We start from the raw sequence: 24,227 nt of genomic DNA, 5'->3' as shown, positions 1-24,227 counted from the left end.
TTTTAGCACTCAAGTGGATGACCTCACACTTTTCGTTATTTAGGGTCAACTGCTACTTTTCGCATCATTCAGATATCTTTTCTAAATCGTTTTGCAGTTTGTTTTGATCTTCTGATGACTTTATTAGTCGATAAACGACAGCGTCATCTGCAAACAACCGAAGACGGCTGCTCAGATTGTCTCCAAAATCGTTAATATGGATAAGGAACAGGAAAGGGTCTATAACACTACCTTGGGGAACACCAGAAATCACTTCTGTTTTAGTCGATGACTTTCCGTCAGTTACTACGAACTGTGACCTCTCTGACAGGAAATCACAAATCCAGTCACATAACTGAGACACACAGGACGTTAGCTTAAACCCAAAGATATCTACAACAGATCTAAATGGAGTGGAGATAGTAAAACAGTGGACCCTGTAGAGTACACACAAAATACACTACCAGAAAAAAATGCGACACCAACAAGAACAAGGTCGTTTTATTAATGAATGATGCGACAGGTTGTTAGTCACTGTAGGAATAACTTACATGATAAATGCAGACCAAATGAAACACACATGTGACAGTAAAGGGTGTCCAAACAGACGTATCAACACACATTGTACCCTCTTCTGGGCCGCGCGGGGTAGCCACGCGGTCTAAGGACGCATTGCCACAGTTCGCGCGGTTGCCCCCGTCGGAGGTTCGAGTCCTCCCTCGGGCATGGGTGTGTGTGTTGCCCTTAGCGTAAGTTGTATTAAGTAGTGTGTGAGCCTAGGGACTGATAATCTCAGCAGTCTGGCCCCAGAGGAATTTACCACAAATTTCCCTCTTCTGACAGCAACGCAGGAGTGTATACTCGCATGCAAACGATCATAAAGATGCTGAATGATATCCTGTAATAGGTTGTCCCAAGCAAATGGGAACCTTTGTTGCAGTACGACACTGGTTCTTGCAGGTTCTGGAGTACGAGTAATTTCCCATTTTACCATGTCTCACACGTGTTCTATTGGCGAAAGATCTGTTGCTCTTGCTGGCCATGGTAGTTGTTGAACGAAAAGCACGTTGCGTAGCAGCAGCCATACGTAGACGTGCATTGTCCTGCTGAAAAAGCTCGTCACTTTGCTGTCGAAGAAATGGGAGCGGCACGGGGATAACAGCCCTTGCAACGTAGCGGGTACTGGTTACTTTACCGTGTAGAAACCAACAATGTGACCGCCAGTTGCAATTCATGGCTGTGTGTCGTGGGAGGATGCACTCAGGAGCAGGCCGCTCATCAGGTGTACGCTGTACACGTGTACGTGCATCGCTCATATACATACAGGACGTACTCTCATCACCGAGGACAAGAAAACGCCGTTCTACTCTCCAGTCAACTCTTTTTCGACACCAAAGTAGCGGTGTCGTGGTGACAATGGTAGCCTGGCCAAAAGCACACGCGACCTTATTCCTGCTACAAGCAGATTGCTTCCAGTAGTCCCTGATGGCACAGCTTATGCAACATGTACCCAGATTTTGTCCCTGGATGACGTTTGGTTGGCCACTGCTGCTCGCACAATGTGTCGATCTTGACGTGCGTCTGTACCACGCGGAGATCCAGGACCTGGTCTACAGGTGTGGGAATGTTCCACAGACCGGTGCTGAAAGCAGACACACACAACTGATACACGGTGTCCAGTAAGTGTAGCAATCCTTCAATGCATCCATCCAGCTTCCCACAGGCACACAGTGCGACCCTGTTCAGATGGCAGCAGGAGTACATACTCGTCGTTGGGGCATGGTTGTACCATAGAATCAGTTTTGCAGCCAATGCCACCTCTAAACTCAGCAGTACAGAGAAAGGGCAGAGGGTGCACAGAGAAGCTTCCTGAGCTCCATCTGAACGTCGATAACCGTGACAAATGAGTCGTTGACCCTACAACCCTCATTATGCATATATTATAGTCTGGTGCCACTGAATAGAGTTCTTGAGAGCGTTGCAGTTCTTTTCCCGACAGCGTAGATTGGCTCTTGCCTGTGCAGATGGCGCGGTGGGGGTGGAACAATGGTAGTGATGGAGGCTCCATTGTGTACACCCGCTGCACAGTAGGTGACATACAGTTCGACAGCTGGAGCAAAAACGCCTATCTCGCATAATTTGTAAGCTACAGCTAATAAGTCTGCAACCAATCACAAATGGTTCAAATGGCTCTGAGCACTATGCGACTTAACTGCTGAGGTCATCAGTCGCCTAGAACTTAGAACTAATTAAACCTAACTAACCTAAGGACATCACACACATCCATGCCCGAGGCAGGATTCGAACCTGCGACCGTAGCGGTCACGCGGTTCCAAACTGAAGCGCTAGAACCGCAAGGCCACACCGGCCGGCAACCAATCACATTAACACGTCACGTCAGTCAGATTAATAATTCGACAGATATAGACACTCGAAATCAGTAGTTTCCTATCTCAGTATCGAAAAAGAAGTAGTCGCATAAACAAAAGATCATCCCAACCAAAAAAAAAGTCCAAACACATGCTGCCAGAAGGAAGGAACACATGCGTTTAATATGAGGTCAATAGAGCAGGAGTATAAGCTCAGAATAAGACAGGAGCTTGCCGTGACCTTTCAAAGGAACCACCCTGGCACCTGCCTTAAGCAGTTCCTGGAAATCCCGGAAAACCTGGATCTGTTTGTCCAGACGAAGATTTGAACCGTCGTTCTCCCGAGTCCGGGCCGTTGCTAACCCCTGTGCTACCTCCCTCGGTTTGCCAGAAGGAACTTCATAAAAAAAGCGTAAAAAATGTAGTGTAGCGGACAACATTGCTTACTATGAAACTGACACTGTAAAATAAAGAACGTACCATGTGGAAATTGTGTCTGTTCATTACCTCTTCGTCAATACTACCTAAATATAAAATTTTCTTCTCCTTCTTCCATGCCTTTCCTGAATGTTGGATCCTGCCCACTCATCCGGTATAGGGTGCCTAAATTCTGCTTCTCGGGATGCTACACAACAATTCGAGCAAATAACATTAGTAGTTTTATTTCTATAAAGCAGATTGACAATACTTAACTTTAATGTATAAATGGTGTTGTCGGTATGCTTCTGTGTGGGCTCTAATCTCTCTGATTTTATCCTCATGGTCTCTTCGCGACATATACGTAGGAGGGAGCAATATACTGCTTGACTCTTCGGTGAAGGTATGTTCTCGAAACTTTAACAAAAGCCCGTACCGAGCTACTGAGCGTCTCTCCTGCAGAGTCTTCCACTGGAGTTTATCTATCATTTCCGTAACGCTTTCGTGATTACTGAATGATCCTGTAACGAAGCGCGCTGCTCTCCGTTGGATCTTCTCTATCTCTTCTATCAACCCTATCTGGTACGGATCCCACACTGCTGAGCAGTATTCAAGCAGTGGGCGAACAAGCGTACTGTAACCTACTTCCTTTGTTTTCGGATTGCATTTCCTTAGGATTCTTCCAATGAATCTCAGTCTGGCATCTGCTTTACCGACGATCAACTTTATATGATCATTCCATTTTAAATCACTCCTAATGCGTACTCCCAGATAATTTATGGAATTAACTGCTTCCAGATGCTGACCTGCTATTTTGTAGCTAAATGATAAGGGATCTATCTTTCTATGTATTCGCAGCACATTACACTTGTCTACATTGAGATTCAATTGCCATTCCCTGCACCATGCGTCAATTCGCTGCAGATCCTCCTGCATTTCAGTACAATTTTCCATTGTTACAACCTCTCGATACACCACAGCATCATCTGCAAAAAGCCTCAGTGAACTTCCGATGTCATCCACCAGGTCATTTATGTACGAGGTGCATTCAAGTTCCAAGGCCTCCGATTTTTTTTCTAATTAACTACTCACCCGAAATCGATGAAACTGGCGTTACTTCTCGACGTAATCGCCCTGCAGACGTACACATTTTTCACAACGCTGACGCCATGATTCCATGGCAGCGGCGAAGGCTTCTTTAGGAGTATGTTTTGACCGTTGGAAATCGCTGAGGCAATAGCAGCACGGCTGGTTAATGTGCGGCCACGGAGAGTGTCTTTCATTGTTGGAAAAAGCCAAAAGTCACTAGGAGCCAGGTCACGTGAGTAGGGAGCATGAGGAATCACTTCAAAGTTGTTATCACGAAGAAACTGTTGCGTAACGTTAGCCCGATGTGCGGGTGCGTTGTCTTGGTGAAACAGCACACGCGCAGCCCTTCCCGGACGTTTTTGTTGCAGTGCAGGAAGGAATTTGTTCTTCAAAACATTTTCGTAGGATGCACCTGTTACCGTAGTGCCCTTTGGAACGCAATGGGTAAGGATTACGCCCTCGCTGTCCCAGAAAATGGACACCATCATTTTTTCAGCACTGGCGGTTACCCGAAATTTTTTTGGTGGTGGTGAATCTGTGTGCTTCCATTGAGCTGACTGGCGCTTTGTTTCTGGATTGAAAAATGGCATCCACGTCTCATCCATTGTCACAACCGACGAAAAGAAAGTCCCATTCATGCTGTCGTTGCGCGTCAACATTGCTTGGCAACATGCCACACGGGCAGCCATGTGGTCGTCCGTCAGCATTCGTGGCACCCACCTGGATGACACTTTTCGCATTTTCAGGTCGTCATGCAGGATTGTGTGCACAGAACCCACAGAAATGCCAACTCTGGAGGCGATCTGTTCAACAGTCATTCGGCGATCCCCCAAAACAATTCTCTCCACTTTCTCAATCATGTCGTCAGACCGGCTTGTGCGAGCCCGAGGTTGTTTTTGTTTGTTATCACACGATGTTCTGCCTTCATTAAACTGTCGCACCCACGAACGCACTTTCGACACAGCCATAACTCTATCATCACATGTCTCCTTCAACTGTCGATGAATTTCAGTTGGTTTCACACCACGCAAATTCAGAAAACGAATGATTGCACGCTGTTCAAGTAAGGAAAACGTCGCCATTTAAGTATTTAAAACAGTTCTGATTGCCGCTGCTGGCGGTAAAATTCCATCTGCCGTACGGTGCTGCCATCTCTGGGACGTATTGACAATGAACGTGGCCTCATTTTAAAACAATGCGCATGTTTCTATCTCTTTCCAGTCCGGAGAAAAAAAATCGGAGGCCTTAGAACTTGAATGCACCTCGTATATTGTGAATAGCAACGGTCCTATGACACTCCCCTGTGGCACACCTGAAATCACTCTTACTTCGGAAGACTTCTCTCCATTGAGAATGACATGCTGCGTTCTGTTATCTAGGAACTCCTCAATCCAATCACACAATTGGTCTGATAGTACATATGCTCTTACTTTGTTCATTAAACGAATGTGGGGAACTGTATCGAACGCCTTGCGGATGTCAAGAAACGCGGCATCTACCTGTGAACCCATGTCTATGGCCCTCTGAGTCTCGTGGACGAATAGCGCGAGCTGGGTTTCACACGACCGTCTTTTTCGAAACTCATGCTGATTCCTACAGAGTAGATTTCTAGTCTCCAGAAAAGTCATTATACTCGAACATAATACGTGTTCCAAAATTCTACAACTGATCGACGTTAGAGATATAGGTCTATAGTTCTGCACATCTGTTCGACGTCCCTTCTTGAAAACGGGGATGACCCGTGCCGTTTTCCAATCCTTTGGAACGCTACGCTCTACTAGAGACCTACGGTACACCGCTGCAAGAAGGGGGCAAGTTCCTTCGCGTACTCTGTGTAAAATCGAACTGGTATCCCATCAGGTCCAGCAGCCTTTCCTCTTTTGAGCGATTTTAATTGTTTCTCTATCCCTCTGTCGTCTATTTCGATATCTACCATTTTTTCATCTGTGCGACAATCTAGAGAAGGAACTACAGTGCAGTCTTCCTCTGTGAATCAGCTTTGGAAAAAGACATTTAGTATTTCGGCCTTTAGTCAGTCATCCTCTGTTTCAGTACCATTTTGGTCACAGAGTGTCTGGACATTTTGTTTTGATCCACCTACCGCTTTGACATAAGACCAAAATTTCTTAGGATTTTCTTCCAAGTCAGTACATAGAACTTTACTTTCGAATTCATTGAACGCCTCTCGCATAGCCCTCCTCACACTACATGTCGCTTCGCGTAATTTTTGTTTGTCTGCAAGGCTTTGGCTATGTTTATGTTTGCTGTGAAGTTCCCTTTGCTTCCGCAGCAGTTTTCTAACTCGGTTGTTGTACCACGGTGGCTCTTTTCCATCTCTTACGATCTTGCTTGACACATACTCATCTAACGCATATATCTTGCAGAGGTCGCTACTGTCGTCGCGCGGTCCTTGCCAGAGAGCTACTGGCTGACGTCACCGTACCGCCTTCTCTGTTCTCGCATTCTTCCTCTTCGTTCCGGCGCTTGTGGTTATGCCAGAACATTCCTTCCCCCCAAAGCGACGGACCGTCGTCGAGTAGGGATACATGAGTGTGGGCGCTTCGTCGGGCCGGAAGCTGTGGCTGCAGGGGTCGTCAAGCTTGCAGCCGTACTCCGCCATCCGGCCTGCGCTCTGGCTGAAACGTCCCCCAGATTACGACCAGAGGGGTATGCGTCCACCTCTTGCTGCTATGAACCAGATGAAGAAGCCGGCGACCGCTGCGGTGTGGGTGGGTCCAGCTCCATGGGTAGGACGAGACGAGGCGGAGGAGGTGAAGGCTCCGGCTCCATAGGGTCGTCCTGCGGTGTCGTGATGACACCCTCTGGCGGCTGTGGTCACGCTGTCCTCTGGACCCGTGAATCTGGGGGAAGAGAGACTGAAAGATCATCGTGTAAATGGCAGAGGCGAAGTTGATTTTGATGGCGGCGCTGCAAGCCATCTGGACCTGAAATAAGATACATGCAAGCGCCAAGTCGACGGTCGATCTCGCCTCGCGCCACCGTCCGCTGCCGCTAAAAACCCTGTAAAAGACAATATAATGCTGCGCGAAGCGATACTTGCGGCCTTCCTGCGCCGCCGGATGCGAGGAGGGTGGAGTAAGTGGAACAGTGTCCGATAGCGGCGGCCGTGAAGCAGTTCCGCCGGCGATGGTCCATCTCGTGGATGCGAACGGTATGAGGCGAGAAACAGTTGCAACGCTTGTGCCCTGGTGTGTGCGGAGCAAAGTTTGGCCATTTGCTGCTTGAAGGTTCTGACAAAACCTTCAGCTTCGCCGTTTGTCTGTGGATGGAACGGTGCACTAGTTAGATGCTGTATACCAATGCGTTCGGATAATGTTTCAAATTCATATGAGGCGTTAGCACACTGGACTCGCATTCGGGAGGACAACGGTTCAATCCCGCGTCCGGCCATCCTGATTTAGGTTTTCCGTGATTTCCCTAACTCGCTCCAGGCAATTACCGGGATGGTTCCTTTGAAAGGGCACGGCCGACTTCCTTCCCCATCCTTCCCTAATCCGATGAGACCGATGACCTCGCTGTTTTGGTCTCTTCTCACAAACAACCCAACCCCAACCCTCATATGACGCGAACTGAGGACCGCTGTCTGACACTATTATTTCAGGTAAACCAGATAGGCAAAAAAATCGATGACAACACTTGAACTATGCTACGTGATGTTGAGTTCATTGGCACCGCAAAAGGAAAGCTGCTACATGAGTCAACCACAATCAACCAACGGGCGTTCCAAAATGGTCCCGCAAAGTCTATGTGCACACGATGCCTTGGCGACTGCGACTTAGGCCAAGCAGAGAATTTTTGCAGCGGAGCGGAGTGATTTTCCGCACATGCGTCACACTGTGACGCCATCCGTTCTACACTCCTGGAAATGGAAAAAAGAACACATTGACACCGGTGTGTCAGACCCACCATACTTGCTCCGGACACTGCGAGAGGGCTGTACAAGCAATGATCACACGCACGGCACAGCGGACACACCAGGAATCGCGGTGTTGGCCGTCGAATGGCGCTAGCTGCGCAGCATTTGTGCACCGCCGCCGTCAGTGTCAGCCAGTTTGCCGTGGCATACGGAGCTCCATCGCAGTCTTTAACACTGGTAGCATGCCGCGACAGCGTGGACGTGAACCGTATGTGCAGTTGACGGACTTTGAGCGAGGGCGTATAGTGGGCATGCGGGAGGCCGGGTGGACGTACCGCCGAATTGCTCAACACGTGGGGCGTGAGGTCTCCACAGTACATCGATATTGTCGCCAGTGGTCGGCGGAAGGTGCACGTGCCCGTCGACCTGGGACCGGACCGCAGCGACGCACGGATGCACGCCAAGACCGTAGGATCCTACGCAGTGCCGTAGAGTGCCGTAGGGGACCGCACCGCCACTTCCCAGCAAATTAGGGACACTGTTGCTCCTGGGGTATCGGCGAGGACTATTCGCAACCGTCTCCATGAAGCTGGGCTACGGTCCCGCACACCGTTAGGCCGTCTCCCGCTCACGCCCCAGCATCGTGCAGCCCGCCTCCAGTGGTGTCGCGACAGGCGTGAATGGAGGGACGAATGGAGACGTGTCGTCTTCAGCGATGAGAGTCGTTTCTGCCTTGGTGGCAATGATGGTCGTATGCGTGTTTGGCGCCGTGCAGGTGAGCGCCACAATCAGGACTGCATACGACCGAGGCACACAGGGCCAACACCCGGCATCATGGTGTGGGGAGCGATCTCCTACACTGGCCGTACACCACTGGTGATCGTCGAGGGGACACTGAATAGTGCACGGTACATCCAAACCGTCATCGAACCCATCGTTCTACCATTCCTAGACCGGCAAGGGAACTTGCTGTTCCAACAGGACAATGCACGTCCGCATGTATCCCGTGCCACCCAACGTGCTCTAGAAGGTGTAAGTCAATTACCGTGGCCAGCAAGATCTCCGGATCTGTCCCCCATTGAGCATGTTCGGGACTGGATGAAGCGTCGTCTCACGCGGTCTGCACGTCCAGCACGAACGCTGGTCCAACTGAGGCGCCAGGTGGAAATGGCATGGCAAGCCGTTCCACAGGACTACATCCAGCATCTCTACGATCGTCTCCATGGGAGAATAGCAGCCTGCATTGCTGCGAAAGGTGGATATACACTGTACTAGTGCCGACATTGTGCATGCTCTGTTGCCTGTGTCTATGTGCCTGTGGTTCTGTCAGTGTGATCATGTGATGTATCTGACCCCAGGAATGTGTCAATAAAGTTTCCCCTTCCTGGGACAATGAATTCACGGTGTTCTTATTTCAATTTCCAGGAGTTTATTTGGTCGCCCATACCCCGCCAAGTACAGTGTCGACGTGCTAACTGTTTCGTACGAACAATCCCCCAGTGTCCTTGGTGAAGTAACTGCAACACTTCTTTTTGCGAAGCTTTAGGGATCAACACACATGACTGTCCGTTGTCATTTTGAACGAGGATCACATCTTTCTGTACAGTGAAGCTTTGCCGATGGCAAAGTATCGGCGCACTACAGAGTTCATTATGCTATTCAATGAGTGAGGCCAAGATGTACGAATGTAGTTGAGCAAAATGTTCAAATCTGGATCAGCTTCCGTGGCCCGTGCAATTTTCTTATAGTTCAGCGGAAAAGACTGAAACAATTCAGAGTCTTGAACATCGATGTGACAACAAGATGCAGCAGAAGCGCCAAAGTCTGTATCAGGGCCAATCGGAAGATGTGAAAGTGCGTCCGCATTATCATGTTGAGTCATCGGACAATACACAATATCGCACTGGTATTGAGACAACAACAAAGTCCATCTTTGCAGCTTTTGGGCAGTTCGTACAGGAACAGCTTTCGTCGGATGAAACAACGACTGCAAAGGCTTCTGATCCGCTAATAAGTATAATTTTCAGCCATACAATTAGTGGTGAAATTTGGTGACAAAATACACAATAGCCAAAGCCTCTTTTTCAATTTGTGAATAGTTACATAGAGCTTTGGACAACACTTTTGGTATGAAAGCAATAGGCCTGTCCTTATCACCAATTCAGTGCGAAAGCACTGCGCCGATTCCGCAAGAGGAAGCGTCAACTTGCAATACAACTGGTTTTTCAGGATCAAAGTGAACTAAGCATCTGGGCATTGCATCTTTAAGTTTTTGAATAGCTACTTGTCACTCATCTGTCCAAATAAAGGGGACATTCTTGCGACGCAATCGATGCAATGGAGCCGGTATTTGGACAGCATTCGGTAAGAACCGAATATAGTAGTTCATTTTCCCTAAAACTGACGGCAATTCTGAGATATTGCGAGGAACTGGCAAATCTCCTGTGGCTAACAAATGCGACTGCAGAGGATGTATACATTGACTGTTTACGTCATAAGCAAGATACTGCAGCTCAGGCTTTAAAAAAATCACACTTGTCCAGTCTTCACTTTAGTCCTGCCTCAGATAACACACGAAACAACGCAAGTAAATTTGCAATTTGTTCTTCAGGTGTACGACCTGCTACCACAATACCGTCCAAATAGTTTGAACAATTTGGCACTTGTGCAGTCACCCATTCCAAATAGCGTTGGAAAATAGCGAGTGCGGAAGCAATGCCAAAAGGCAAAAGCAAATATTGAAACAAGCCGAAATGAGTATTTACTACACACACTTTTTAAGATTCTTCATCGGGTGGTATTTGAAGATACGCGTCACGCAAATCAATTTTTGAAAAGTAGCTTCCAGTGTCTAATTTGTCCATAAGATCCTCTGTTCGTGGCAATGGATAAATATCAATGACAGTTTTTGGGTTGACTGTAGACTTAAAGTCAACACAGAGGCGAATGTGACCTGAATGTTTGGAAGCAAAACCAGTGGACTTGCCCATTGATTAGCTGATATGGGCGCAATATTTTGCAATTCTGTAAGTTCAGCAGCGGCTTTGTCCGGTAATGCAATGGAAACAGTTCTGGCCCGGAAAAATTTCGCCTGAGCGTTGTCTTTCAGCGTAATATATGCAACAGAATTTTTAGCTTTGCCTAAACCTTCAGAACAGAGTTCCGGGAATTCTTTTAGCAAGCAAGCTACACTGTCATTTGCTTTGAATGCAAACACTGACTACACGTTGTCCTGAATGTTAAAGCCAATCAAATCAAAAGAATCAAGACCAAAAATGTTCTCACAATCGCGTGATTGTGGCAATGTAAAAGTCACCGTTCGCGTATGCGAGCGATACATAGCAGGCAAAGTACATGTTCCGAGAACGAGAATGTCTTGTCCATTATTAGCCATCACTTGCGTGCTAGTTTTAAACAGGCGTGGGGAGCCTCACAGTTCATATGTGTGAGATTTAGCAATGTGGCGAGGCACCCGTGTCCAACTGAAATTTCACACGTTTCCCACAAATAAGTAAATGAACAAAAAGTTTGTTTCACTGATGAAACTGCACGCTTGCTAGTTGCAGACTTTGAATATGCTGCATTAATGGCATGGGCCTTGTGACTAAATTTTTTTGTGAGTGGGCCGAATTCATACGTTTGTTCCGTGCAAACAAGCGGATTGCACACGGCCTTTCCTACCACACTCGTATCACTTAGCTTGTCAGGAGGGGCAGTCTTGGCGTTTGTGCCGTGAATAACAGCGAAGGCAAGACTTAATTCTGTTCGCCTGTGTTTAGCGAACTTCTTACATGGCGTGGAAGGTTGCTTACCCGGCTTGGTTAGCGCATGCCGCCGGTGCGGAATGAGGAGATCGCAAACAAGAGACACTCTCCCTTTCCTAGCATTTAATCCCGACTTGCGGGGTCTGCTGGTTAACCAGATGTGGCATGTTAATTTGAAGGGGAGGCCGGATCCCTTTCCTGTCGCCACCCCGTACCGCCCGGGAAGATAGTAGTGTACCCCAACTGTGTGAGGCTAGTGTAATCCATGGAATAGTGCGAATGTGTTCAGATTAGAGTGCTGCAACGCTCGGTGTTTGACCGGTCACGGCTCGCCTGTTGACGGGGGGACCGAGCCGCTCGTGTCCGGCCACATACGACTCGGATCGGTCACGTATTCGCTCTATGTCTGTTGTCCGGATTCCGGACACGCGGATAACCGAGCATGACCGGTCACCGCTGACGTCTCACCTCGCCTTGCCCCGGCTCGCTGCACTGTACTGTACTGTACAAATCCAACGCCTCTCTCTCTCTCTCTCTCTCTCTCTCTCTCTCTCTCTCTCACACACACACACACACACACACAGTGTATTTATCTATCTATCTATCTCTTTTAATACAAAAGTAACATTTCCAAGAACGGGTACGTGACACAGCTAAATTCATAAAGCACCTGGAAAGTAAAATGATATTTCAATACAATCGCGGATAGAAGACGAGTCTCATTTCCAAACAAAAGATATATTTTTCCTTTCATTTATAGGAAACATTAAATAAGTGCTTTTCCTGTAATCTAGAAGACAACCGTCTTCATAAAGAAAGCACACAAAGAACATTAAACATTTACAGACGTAACTTGTCACACTTTTCAATTGTTTACAACATAAACAAAATTATAGTTATTGTTGATCAGCAGTAAATCACTAACGAGTTCCGGATTTAACTGGCTGCGGCAATTTGTTAGTAACATGTCGGCTTTACTAAAGCACCTTTCACTAGGTGCGCTTGTTGCTGGGATACATAAAATACGTCTTGCAACTGCAGCCAAATCTGGCAGATCTGTTTCATGTCTGTTCCACCACTTTAAGATGTCATCATCATCTCCGGGGGGCATTAAAATGTACAGATCTATTTCATCTGCTGCGGATGATCTGTTGTTCCTCCATTCCTTGAAACGATCTCTCTTTCTGGGTGGTGATGACACAGTACTTGAAGGATCTATGATAATAAACAAAAGAGACAACTAATACAGAACTGATATGGAAATCATCGAAACGTTCCCATAAGAGACCGATGACCTCGCTGTTTGGTCTCTACCCCAAAAAACCCGACCCCCGTTCCCATAAAAACGAGATATTATACGAGTCACAACATTCCCGTTTCTCTATAATACACCTCCCACTAACTATGCAAAAACGATTATGTTAATGATTGCATGTTGAACCTGCGTACGTACCACACATTTGTCGCACATTGCTAAGAATTTCCTGCTTTTCACTTATTTCAAGCATATTAAGATCACGGAAGGACGGCCAAAGAAACGATCTTTGTGAGGTTTCTTGCAACTGAGTTTCTTTAAATGAGTGGTTCCCGACTGGAAAAACAATAAAGTGGAGCTTTTTATGCACTATACGTACCCAGTAGACGCACTGTTTCCATCTACAACCTACAGAAATGTACTCCATACTTGGCTTTTTAGACCTTCCCGTTTCTTTAATGTGTAAACATTGATTTCAGTCTTACGTCTTACTACACTGGCTTCCTCGCGCTGCATGATTACAGAGAGAGACATACCACAAATGAGAAGCCCGTACTGGCTGCAGTGTCACGCGGATAATAACAAGTGTAAATGTGTTTGAAGTTATGTGCCACGTATTCGGTCACGGCTTCTATGCTCGGTCACAAGGTCTAGTGCGGGTAGCCTATCCAGTTAGGGTGTGCTTGCCCCACCTCGTATTTTTTGCTCGCTTACTCGGTCATGCAGGACTCTAGTTCAGATGTCTGCGAACCGTGTAACTGAGGCGGAACGTGGGGACCAGCCCGGTATTTACCTAACGGGATATGGAAAACCGTCTAAAAACCACATCCAGGCTGGCCTGTACACCGGCCCTCATCGTTAATCCGCTGGGCGGATTCGGTCCAGGGCCGGCGCGCCCACCCGAGTCCAGGAAGCAGCGCGTTAGCGCTCTCGGCTTCCCTGGCGGGTCATCGCAAGCAAGGGACTGAACCAGACAAATAGCTGGCTACTCAAATATTCGAACCGACAAGGCACCGGAATCGTACTGATCTAGTATTTGCACTACCTGCTGAAATAATGGATCAAACTGTTTCAAAATAATAGATAAGGAAGTTTCAAGATGGCATCACACAACATGAAATCTGAATATAAAGCATCACAAGTAGAGTGCTGCAACGCCCAGTGTTTGACCGGTCACGGCTCGCCTGTTGACGGGGGGACCGAGCCGCTCGTATCCGGCCCCACACGACTCGGCCCGGTCACGTACTCGCCCCATGTCTGATGTCCGGATTCCGGACACGCGGATAACCGAGCATGGCCGGTCACCGCTGACGTCTCACCTCTCCTCGCCACGGCTCGCTGCACTGCACTGTACTGTACAAATCCAACGCCTCTCTCTCTCTCTCTCTCTCTCTCTCTCTCTCTCTCTCTCTCTCTCTTTTAATACAAAAGTAACGTTTCCAAGAACGGGTACGTTACACAGCTAAATTCATAGAGCACTTTCTTTTATAATATTTACTCCCGTCTTCCTAACGTCCGGGAATTTTGTTGTAAATAAAACACTGATCACAAGAGACCAACCTGTGTTAATGTAATGAGATGTAAGCGTCAAATAGTGCACCTGATTATGCGAATCAGTCCACATATCAACTGTCGCAGCACATGTTTTATTAATAGCTTCCGCAATTACAGATGGCATTATACTGTTTCGTATCGCATCAGCTTGTTCTCTGACATGTCTGCTTATAGTAGAGGGATGTGGCATGACATCTGCCACGTTAACTTTTCCATAATGCGCACCTAGATGTATTAATTCTTGGCCTAGTTCTCTGAAACCTTCACCGCAAACAGCATTGAAAGGTCTCATATCTTTAGCACACATTGCAACACACTTTGCTGTAATACTATTTTTTATTACTGCCGGTATTCCTGAAGGAGCTGTATCTTTGTGAGGTTTCTTGCAACTGTGTTTCTTTAAAAGAGTGGTTCCCGATTGGAAACACAATAATGTGGAGCAGTTTATGCACGATACGTATCCAGTAGACGCACTGTTTTCGTCTACAACCATCAAAAACATGCTCCGTACTTGGCTTTTTAGACCTTCCCGTCTCTTCAATGTGTAAACATTGATTTCAATCTTACGTCTTACTGCACTGGTTTCCTCGCACTGCATGATTGCAGAGAGAGAGAGAGAGAGAGAGAGAGAGACCACAAATGAGAAGCCCGTACTGGCTGCAGTCTCACACGGATAATGACACGTGTAATGTGTTTGAAGTTGCGTGCTACGTATTCGGTCACGGCTTCTATGCTCGGTCACTAGAACTAGTGCGGGCAGCCTATCCAGTTAGGGTGTGCTCGCCCCATCTCGTATTTTGTGCTCGCTTACTCGGTCATGCAGGACTCTAATCACAAGCACATTTGAATTTGCATTTCCTTGTCATACCCAGAAAATCTGTTACCCATTCGCGATAAGATTGTTTTGAACGTTTATTGCAGTTAAAGAATTGATGTCTATTTGCTACCACATTCACTTATTGGTCACAATAGTGTATTAGAGAGTCTACCACTGTGTCATAAGCAAGTTCACCCGCAGTGGCGTTAGGAAAGAGTTTTTGAATTAGTCTGAATACTGCACTTCCTAGCGTGGATAATAGATAAGAAAGTTTCACAGTACCTGGAACGTTGTGAGCTAGCATATGGACATCGAACTGGTGCAGCCACTCGAGCCATTCCTCGTCTTGGTCGCGAAACTGTCGTAAAGGTGGTATAGCAGCAGCAGAGGGCGGTGCTTGTTCGGTCGAGCGCGCAGCGTTGGCGAGTAGCTGCTACACTGTGCTGAGTAGTGCTGAGATCTGCTGCGTGTGAAACTGAAACTGAAACCCTGAGGGGGAAGCGTGGGCTGATCAAGAGTTCTCAGACTCTTTGCGGCCTTCTACCGACTTGCACGTCTTCCTCTTCATACTGTGTTTATCTTTGCCCATTATGGCACATACAGCGTCAACACAACTTCGCTTATCGCTGTTAAAACAGCAACATAGCAAATTTGCTGAGTCACATGCACATCACTGGCCAAACAAACCTCTCGGCCTAGAACAGCAGAGTGCTTGATTCACATTACTCGCTACACTGCCCGTGTGGGACTGTGCCATGCTTGACGAGTGGTACAGGTCCAGCATTTGTACCTATGCTCTTCCACCTCCATTTTTGATTCCAGATGTTTGCCCACAGTCTGCTCCCGATAGCAGTCTGCTTAGATATCCTATGTGGGCTGGCATCTGCTGCAGTTCCAGCAGTGTTCTCTGCTGTCTGCGCCCACTAGAAACGTTCTTAGGCGTTCCCCCTGTGGTTCAGTGCACCAGGTCAAGTGCTGGTGGTTCATCTTTGGTCCAATGCAGCCTCTGTGCACTGGCATTCCATTTTCGACCCAGTGTGGTTCTAGGTGTTTCTTTGCAGTCCATTCCCACTAGAAGCACATTTCAACATTCCATCTTCAGACTGGTGTGCCTGGTGCTCTCTCTAGGCTTCGTTTCCCATGTTCACATCCTCAGTTCTCCTTTTTGTGGAGTTCTGCTGCTGCACCTACTGCATTTAGCAACTCAATTGGAGGATCCCAGGCTCCACCGAGTTGGTACCCAGTGTCACAATTCATGAGGTTTTCTGTCATCTTTATCTTTACAGACTTTCTTATAATATGTCCCAGTATCTGGGAGTCTGTCGCAAAACCCTCATTTCATCATAGTTCACGGAATTATTGAGTTCCAGACAAGTTTGGCAATGGCTGTTTTAGTTGCCTGTCTTAATCGCACTTGCCTTTACATCTGATGTCCACTATCCTAGTTGTTTGACCAATGTACTACATACCACATTGGCAAGGTATATTATAAATTCCTGGTTTCTGTGGTCCCACATAATCTTTTACATTTCCCAGAAGCCCTCTTATTGTGGTATATGGACAGAAGACACGCTTGATATTGTGCTTCCTGAGAATTCTGCTGATTTTGGCAGAAACAGATCCTGCACAGGTCAGATAGGCCACAGTCTTTGACTCATCTTACTGTTCTTCTGGATCATGTGGCAGAGTGGCTGGGTGAAGGGCCTTCTGTATCTGTTTGGCTGTGTATCCATTCACTACAACATGTACATCAGCACCAGCACCAGACTGTGTCCCTCTCCCAGACAGGAAAGCATGGCGGCAATGCTGCAGAACATCTCCCTGACTATCCAGGACCACACCTATCCTCACATCCACAATCCCTACCCCTTCAATCCTCCTACCAAATCTAAAGTTCCCATCCCTGATACACCCCATCTCTTCACCAGCATCAACTATCAGTGTTCCATGACATCCTCCCATAGGATGAACTGAGGGACAGTAAAGTGTTTCCAGTGTTGATTCCCAAAGACTGGGATCACACTGCCTGTTCCTTGGTGGAGTGGATGCAGAACCTCAACCAGAAGAATAAGAAGCAGAGGACCTAGGCAGCATGCAGTATCACCCTGACAAGCCCCCACTTCAGAATTACTAACTGCTAGCTTGCTAGCAAATATGTGTCTTGTTTTCTTGACAACAGAATCATGTGCAGCCAATCCATTAAGAGAGGCAACAAGAAAATCTAACCGTCAGGTCTATGCAGGAATAGCATTTTCCCAGTGCTTAGCCTGCACCATCTGAGGTCTACATATGACCTGTCATTCCAGTGACTAGTGACTTGACAAGCAAGAATGATCCACATATCTGGCAGAATGCCCAGCATCTCAAGATGTCAACAGATTGCTGGGAAAGTCTGAAGAATCACATACTCTGGGCTAACTTAAGGTCACAGATTCGTAGTTTAACAATAAATTTGAATTAGGGTGCAACTGCAGAATTTTTTGCATACACAGAGAAATGGCAGAACTGAGTAAGAATAAACAAAAGATTAAACCATGGCAATGATCATGGAAGAAACCTTAAGGCTTTAAGCTTGTAGTTTGGCACTTATCCAGAAAATGATCCAGAATCCTTAACTTTAGTTGAAACTCAAAATACTTCCATAAATGACCAAAACACATTTTACCTGAAGAATGTGTAATGCCACCAGCCTGAGATCTGCTTCTGAACAATATTAAACAAAGATAAATGTGAGATTGTGATATTTACTTGCAATATTTATTGCTTCCACATTAATCTGTTACTTGCATCAGGGTTCATGTTCTACAATCAAATGTGTGATGTTAGTATAATCACATGATAGTCTCTCTGTCACAAGCAGGGTTCATGTTCTACAATCAAATGTGTGATGTTTTTATAATCATATGACAATCTCTCTGTCACAAGAAAATCTCATAAATTACACTTTCAACATAAAACCTGCAGTAAAATGTATAGTTACCACTATTTGCTTATGTTACAGTTCTAATAGAATCCATATTCTGTAAAGCTTATAATAGCTTTAAATTTCTTCACCTACATATGTACTTTGCAAAACACAGTTAAGTCTATGGTAGAGAGTACTTAGCATAGTACCACATGCCAGGATTCTTTCCATGCCAATTGCATGTGGAGTGCAGGGAAAATGACTGTATGTGCTGTAATTAGTATACTCTTATCCTCGTAGTAGCTATTGGAGTAATACATTGGGGGATTCAGAATATCTCCAGCTTCTTCACTTAACACCGGTTCTCCCAACTTTGTAAGAAGGCTTTTGCTGCGTAATTGGAATCTGTATTTGGGTGTCTGCCATTTGGATTTTCCAACATTTATGTGATGATCTCCCATGAATCAAACAAATCTGTGACCATGTTTTACTTATGTGACAACTAACAGCCATTAAGTAATTGAAAAATGCCCTTTTCACCATCAGCTGTTTATTTTAAAAACATATTTGTGTATCAGTTTTGGTCATGGGTCATCTTCACAGGACATAATGTGGCAACAGATCAGGTAAAATCATATTTCATGTTCCTTTTAGGCTGATACAGTCTCAAAGCTGTCATAGTGAGATCCACAATCAATAGTCAATTAAAAATTTACAGTAGTAAAGAACATTCTCCACAATGATTAATGTCCTAATGTCCAGTAAAGATGATCCATGACCAAACCTGTCAGAATTGTAGGTTTTTAAAATAAACAGCTGATGGTTAAAAATACATTTTTTTTTTCAAATCTATGACCATTCATTCTGCCTTTCTTTTAACACATTCAATATCCCCTGTTAGTCTTAACAGGGCAGAGTCTTACATACTGGAGAAATATCCTAAAATGAAATATACAAGGGATTTGCAAGTAATCTCCTTTGCAGACTGTCTGCATTTTCTCAGTATCCTGCCAATGTACCAGTGTCTGCAATCCATCTTCTGTATTACTGAGCCTGTGAGATCATCCCATTTAATATCCCTAAACATTGGAGAAAAGAGAGCCACTTGTATAAATATCAAGAGCTCAGATGGAAACCCAGTTCTAAGCAAAGAAGGGAAAGCAGAAAGGTGGAAGGAGTATATAGAGGGTCTATACAAGGGCGATGTACTTGAGGACAATATTATGGAAATGGAAGAGGATGTAGATGAAGATGAAATGGGAGATACGATACTGCATGAAGAGTTTGACAGAGCACTGAAAGACCTGAGTCGAAACAAGGCCCCGGGAGTAGACAACATTCCATTGGAAATACTGACGGCCTTGGGAGAGCCAGTCCTGACAAAACTCTACCATCTGGTGAGCAAGATGTATGAGACAGGTGAAATACCTTCAGACTTCAAGAAGAATATAATAATTCCAATCCCAAAGAAAGCAGGTGTTGACAGATGTGAAAATTATCGAACTATCAGTTTAATAAGTCACAGCTGCAAAATACTAACATGAATTATTTACAGACAAATCGGAAAACTAGTAGAAGCCGACCTCGGGGAAGATCAGTTTGGATTCCGTAGAAATGTTGGAACACGTGAGGCAATACTGACCTTACGACTTATCTTAGAAGAAAGATTAAGGAAAGGCAAACCTACGTTTCTAGCATTTGTAGACTTAGAGAAAGCTTTTGACAATGTTGACTGGAATACTCTCTTTCAAATTTTAAAGGTGGCAGGGGTAAAATACAGGGAGCGAAAGGCTATTTACAATTTGTACAGAAACCAGATGGCAGTTATAATAGTTGAGGGGCATGAAAGGGAAGCAGTGGTTGGGAAGGGAGTGAGACAGGGTTGCAGCCTCTCCCCGATGTTATTCAATCTGTATATTGAGCAAGCAGTAAAGGAAACAAAAGAAAAATTTGGAGTAGGTATTAAAATCCAGGGAGAAAAAATAAAAACTTTGAGGTTCGCCGATGACATTGTAATTCTGTCAGAGACAGCAAAGGACCTGGAAGAGCAGTTGAATGGAATGGACAGTGTCTTGAAAGGAGGATATAAGATGAACATCAACAAAAGAAAATGAGGATAATGGAATGTAGTCGAATTAAGTCGGGTGATGCTGTGGGAATTCGATTAGGAAATGAGACACTTAAAGTAGTAAAGGAGTTTTGCTATTTGGGGAGCAAAATAACTGATGATGGTCGAAGTAGAGAGGATATAAAATGTAGACTGGCAATGGCAAGGAAAGCATTTCTGAAGAAGAGAAATTTGTTAACATCGAGTATAGATTTAAGAGTCAGGAAGTCATTTCTGAAAGTATTTGTATGGAGTGTAGCCATGTATGGAAGTGAAACATGGATGGTAAATAGTTTGGACAAGAAGAGAATAGAAGCTTTCGAAATGTGGTGCTACAGAAGAATGCTGAAGATTAGATGGGTAGATCACGTAACTAATGAGGATGTATTGAATAGGATTGGGGAGAAGAGAAGTTTGTGGCACAACTTGACTAGAAGAAGGGATCGGTTGGTAGGACATGTCCTGAGGCATCAAGGGATCACAAATTTAGCATTGGAGGGTAGCGTGGAGGGTAAAAATCGTAGAGGGAGACCAAGAGATGAATACACTAAGCAGATTCAGAAGGATGTAGGTTGCAGTAGGTACTGGCAGATGAAGGAGCTTGCACAGGATAGATTAGCATGGAGAGCTGCATCAAACCAGTCTCAGGACTGAAGACCACAACAACAACAATGAACATTTCTACCTCCACTCATATTTGTATGAGTGAATTTTAAATGTGGATTACTGATACTGCAGCCATATGATATTATGTTTTTTTGTTTTGTGAAGGGCATACATTTAAAACACTTAGAAATCTTATCATGGTATGATTGGATATTTTTGCAGCATTTTTCAGATAGTACTTCATTATAGATAACTGCATTATTTGCAAAAAGTTTGAGGTTACTATTAATATTGTCTGCCAGGTCATTACTATAAAACATGAACAAGGTTCACTGGGACATGTCTACAGTCACTTCTACTTCTGTCAGTGACTCTCCAGTCAAGATAATACACGCACCCTCCATATCAAGACACCCCCAGACCAGTCACAAAGTTTGTTACATAGCCTATATCATTGTACTTTTGTTAACAGTCATTAGTGTGTCTAACGATTTCATTTACTCTTAGTAGCATTTGGAACGTTAGTTTTTCAGGCAGAAGCACATATTTTCAAAATTAATTTTGCATTGGAGTGGAGTGTATGATGTTCTGATACTTCCTGACAGACTAAATCTGTTTATATGTGATGGAAATGGACCGAGATGCAGAACCTTTTCTCACACAGGCAACATTCTTGTGATTGAGCTATGAAGGCACGATTCATGAAACACACTTACAGCTTAAGTTCTGGCAGTACCTCACAAACTTCAAAGAAGCTCTTTGCATACCATGCTGGTCCCTAATTCCTGTAGGGAGGAATGTTGTGAAGAAATACCTTAATCACAGCATTGGCGTTATATCCAGAAAGAATTATTTCAATCTGCAGCAGAGTTTTGTATACTGCTTTGAAGCATCCTGATGAATTAAAACTGTGTCCCAAGCTCAGACTCAGTCTGTAAACTTATGTTTCATAGTTATTGCTCTTAGCAACTAATCAGGGTATGCAGGAGACCTTCTGTGAATCTTCAAAAGCAGGAGAGAGTTGCTGGCAGAGTTGAAGATGTCAGATGGGGCTACAAATCATACATGGATGGCATAGTTAGTAGGCACATTGCTGTGAAAGGCAAGATTCTGGTTTTGAGTCCCAATGTAGGACAAAGTTTCAATCTGTCAGAAAGTTTAAAGAAATTCTTTGTTCCATTGTAGCTATTTATCTTCCAAAAATTTATGTAAATAAAATTATAACATTGTCATTTTATTATATCTAATTCATTTGTGGTTTCATGTAATCCATTGGCCCAGAATTATTTGCAGTAGTGTGCCACAAGAGCTATCAGAACACAAAGTAACACCATGTCATGAACCACATTAAACAATTTTTAATTGTACCTGAAATGGTTTTGTGAATATAAAGAAAATTATCACACTTAAAATACAAATAACTAGGTTTTTATACATTTATTTACCTCTGTGATTTTTCTGCATATATATGAAAATAACCAAGTTATTTTGTGGTAGAGATTCCACACTAAACTGTTAAGTACCCAACACTACTTATTTATTTATTTATTTATTTATTTCTTGTTCCGTAGATCCAGTAAGTGAGTCAATCACAAGGATATGGAACGTGTCAAATTGTACAGGTTTCAATTTAAACTTACAATAAATACAAGGGCAATTCAATGGCAAATTGTACATAGTTTAAGTAAGACATACTATAAATACAGTAACAGATACAATGTCAGCTAGATAACATAACTACCATTTGACAGAAAAAGGAGTTTCAAATAAAGGTTAAAGATAAGAGCACAAAGTTAAATCAGATATTAGGCCTACAAGAGTAAATACATGTACAGCCAATCTGTTGTTACAAAAAGTGCGCTAATGCCCAAATGCACAATAAAATCAATTGAACTACTTCTAGACACAATAAGTTTAGTGATGGTATACATTTTCTTTCAGGTATTCATCCACAGTATAATAAGATTTCTCTGTCAGGTAATCTTTGAGAACTTGTTTAAATTTTGGCAGTTCTGTATGAACACATTTGATATGTAGTGGTAGAGCATTGAACAGCTTAATGCTGGAGTAGTAAACTCCTTTTTGTACCAGAGTGAGACATTTCATTTCTAAATGTAGATTGTTTTTGTTTCTGGTGTTATAACCATGGAATTTACTGTTGTCTTGGTAGATGGAATAATTTTTGCACACAAAGGTGAGCAAGGAAAAAATATACTGTGAGGCAGTTGTTAGGATACCTATCTTCCGAAACAAGTGCCTGCAAGAGTGTCTTTGATGGACCCCACACATTATTCTGATTGCTTTTTTTTGGATGGTGAAAACTTTTTTTGCAAGTGGTTGGTTCCCCCAGAATATGATAGCATATGACATCAATGAGTGGAAGTAGCCAAAGTAGGCAACCTTAATAGTGTCAACTTCAGCCACAGAAGAAATTACCCGTAATGCAAATGTTGCCGAGCTAAGTTTTTTACATAGATGAAGAATGTGAACTGACCAATTACATTTACTGTCTATGTAAGCACCCAGGAATTTTGTGTCTTCAACTTTCTGTATTGGTTGATCTCTACATTTTATGTTAATTTCATCGGGATTACTTTGTAATGTATGGAACCTCATATAATGAGTTTTATCTGCATTGAGTGAGAGACCATTTGAGGAGAACCAATTTAAGATGTCATTAAAAACAGTATTTGTAGTTTTTTCAAGATCATGATCAATCAAATCGTCAATTAGAATTGTGGTATCATTGGCAAACAGGGTAAATTTGCTGTTTGTCTCAGAACAAAGAGGAAGATCATTAATAAAGATGAGGAAAAGTAGTGGTCCCAAAACGGAGCCTTGAGGCACACCACACATTATCGTGCCCCATTCAGACGAGGCAGGTTCTCCAGAAGAGCCATTTAGCATTACAGTCTGCTTCCGATCCTGTAGATATGATTGTAGCCACAAGCCAACAGTACCACCTAAACCATAGTATTCTGCCTTTTTCCAAAGAACTTGGTGGTTTACACAGTCAAAGGCTTTCGTAAGATCACAAAAAATACCCACTGGAGACTTTTTTTGTTAATGGCTTCCAAAACTTGGTTGCTGAAAGAGAATATTGCCTGTTCAGTACAAAGACCGGCACGAAAACCAAACTGATTTTTGCTTAAGATACTGTGGAAGTTGAGATGGTCTACAATCCTCCTCTGCATGAGTTTTTCTAGAATTTTCGGGAAGGTAGTTAATAGGGATATTGGGCGATAGTTTGTAACAATGCTTTTATCCCCTTTTTTTAAAGAGAGGAATCACTACAGCCAACTTAAGTCTGTCAGGGACAATCCCATCTTGTAGGGATGCATTGTATATGTTGCATAAGACGGGACTAACAAATTTATAACAGTGTTTCAGTATTTTACTAGAAATATTGTCCACACCAGCAGAATTTTTATTTTTTAATGATCTAATTACTCTTATGACTTCGCTTACAGTAACTGGAGGTAAGGATA

The 24,227-nt window shown here is 44.3% G+C and overlaps 1 protein-coding gene across 2 annotated transcripts in view; it reads left to right on the top strand.

Moving 5' to 3' along the window:
- Positions 1 to 24,227, top strand: part of LOC126161680 (inactive ubiquitin carboxyl-terminal hydrolase MINDY-4B) — a 234,535-nt gene that overhangs the window by 175,961 nt on the left and 34,347 nt on the right. The window lies entirely within an intron of this gene.

This window comes from Schistocerca cancellata, chromosome 2 (genome assembly GCF_023864275.1).
Source record: "Schistocerca cancellata isolate TAMUIC-IGC-003103 chromosome 2, iqSchCanc2.1, whole genome shotgun sequence".
In the NCBI taxonomy this organism is placed as follows: Eukaryota; Metazoa; Arthropoda; class Insecta; order Orthoptera; family Acrididae; genus Schistocerca; species Schistocerca cancellata.
The sequence above is the reverse complement of the archived record's forward strand: the minus strand, read 5'-3'. Positions and strand labels throughout refer to the sequence as shown.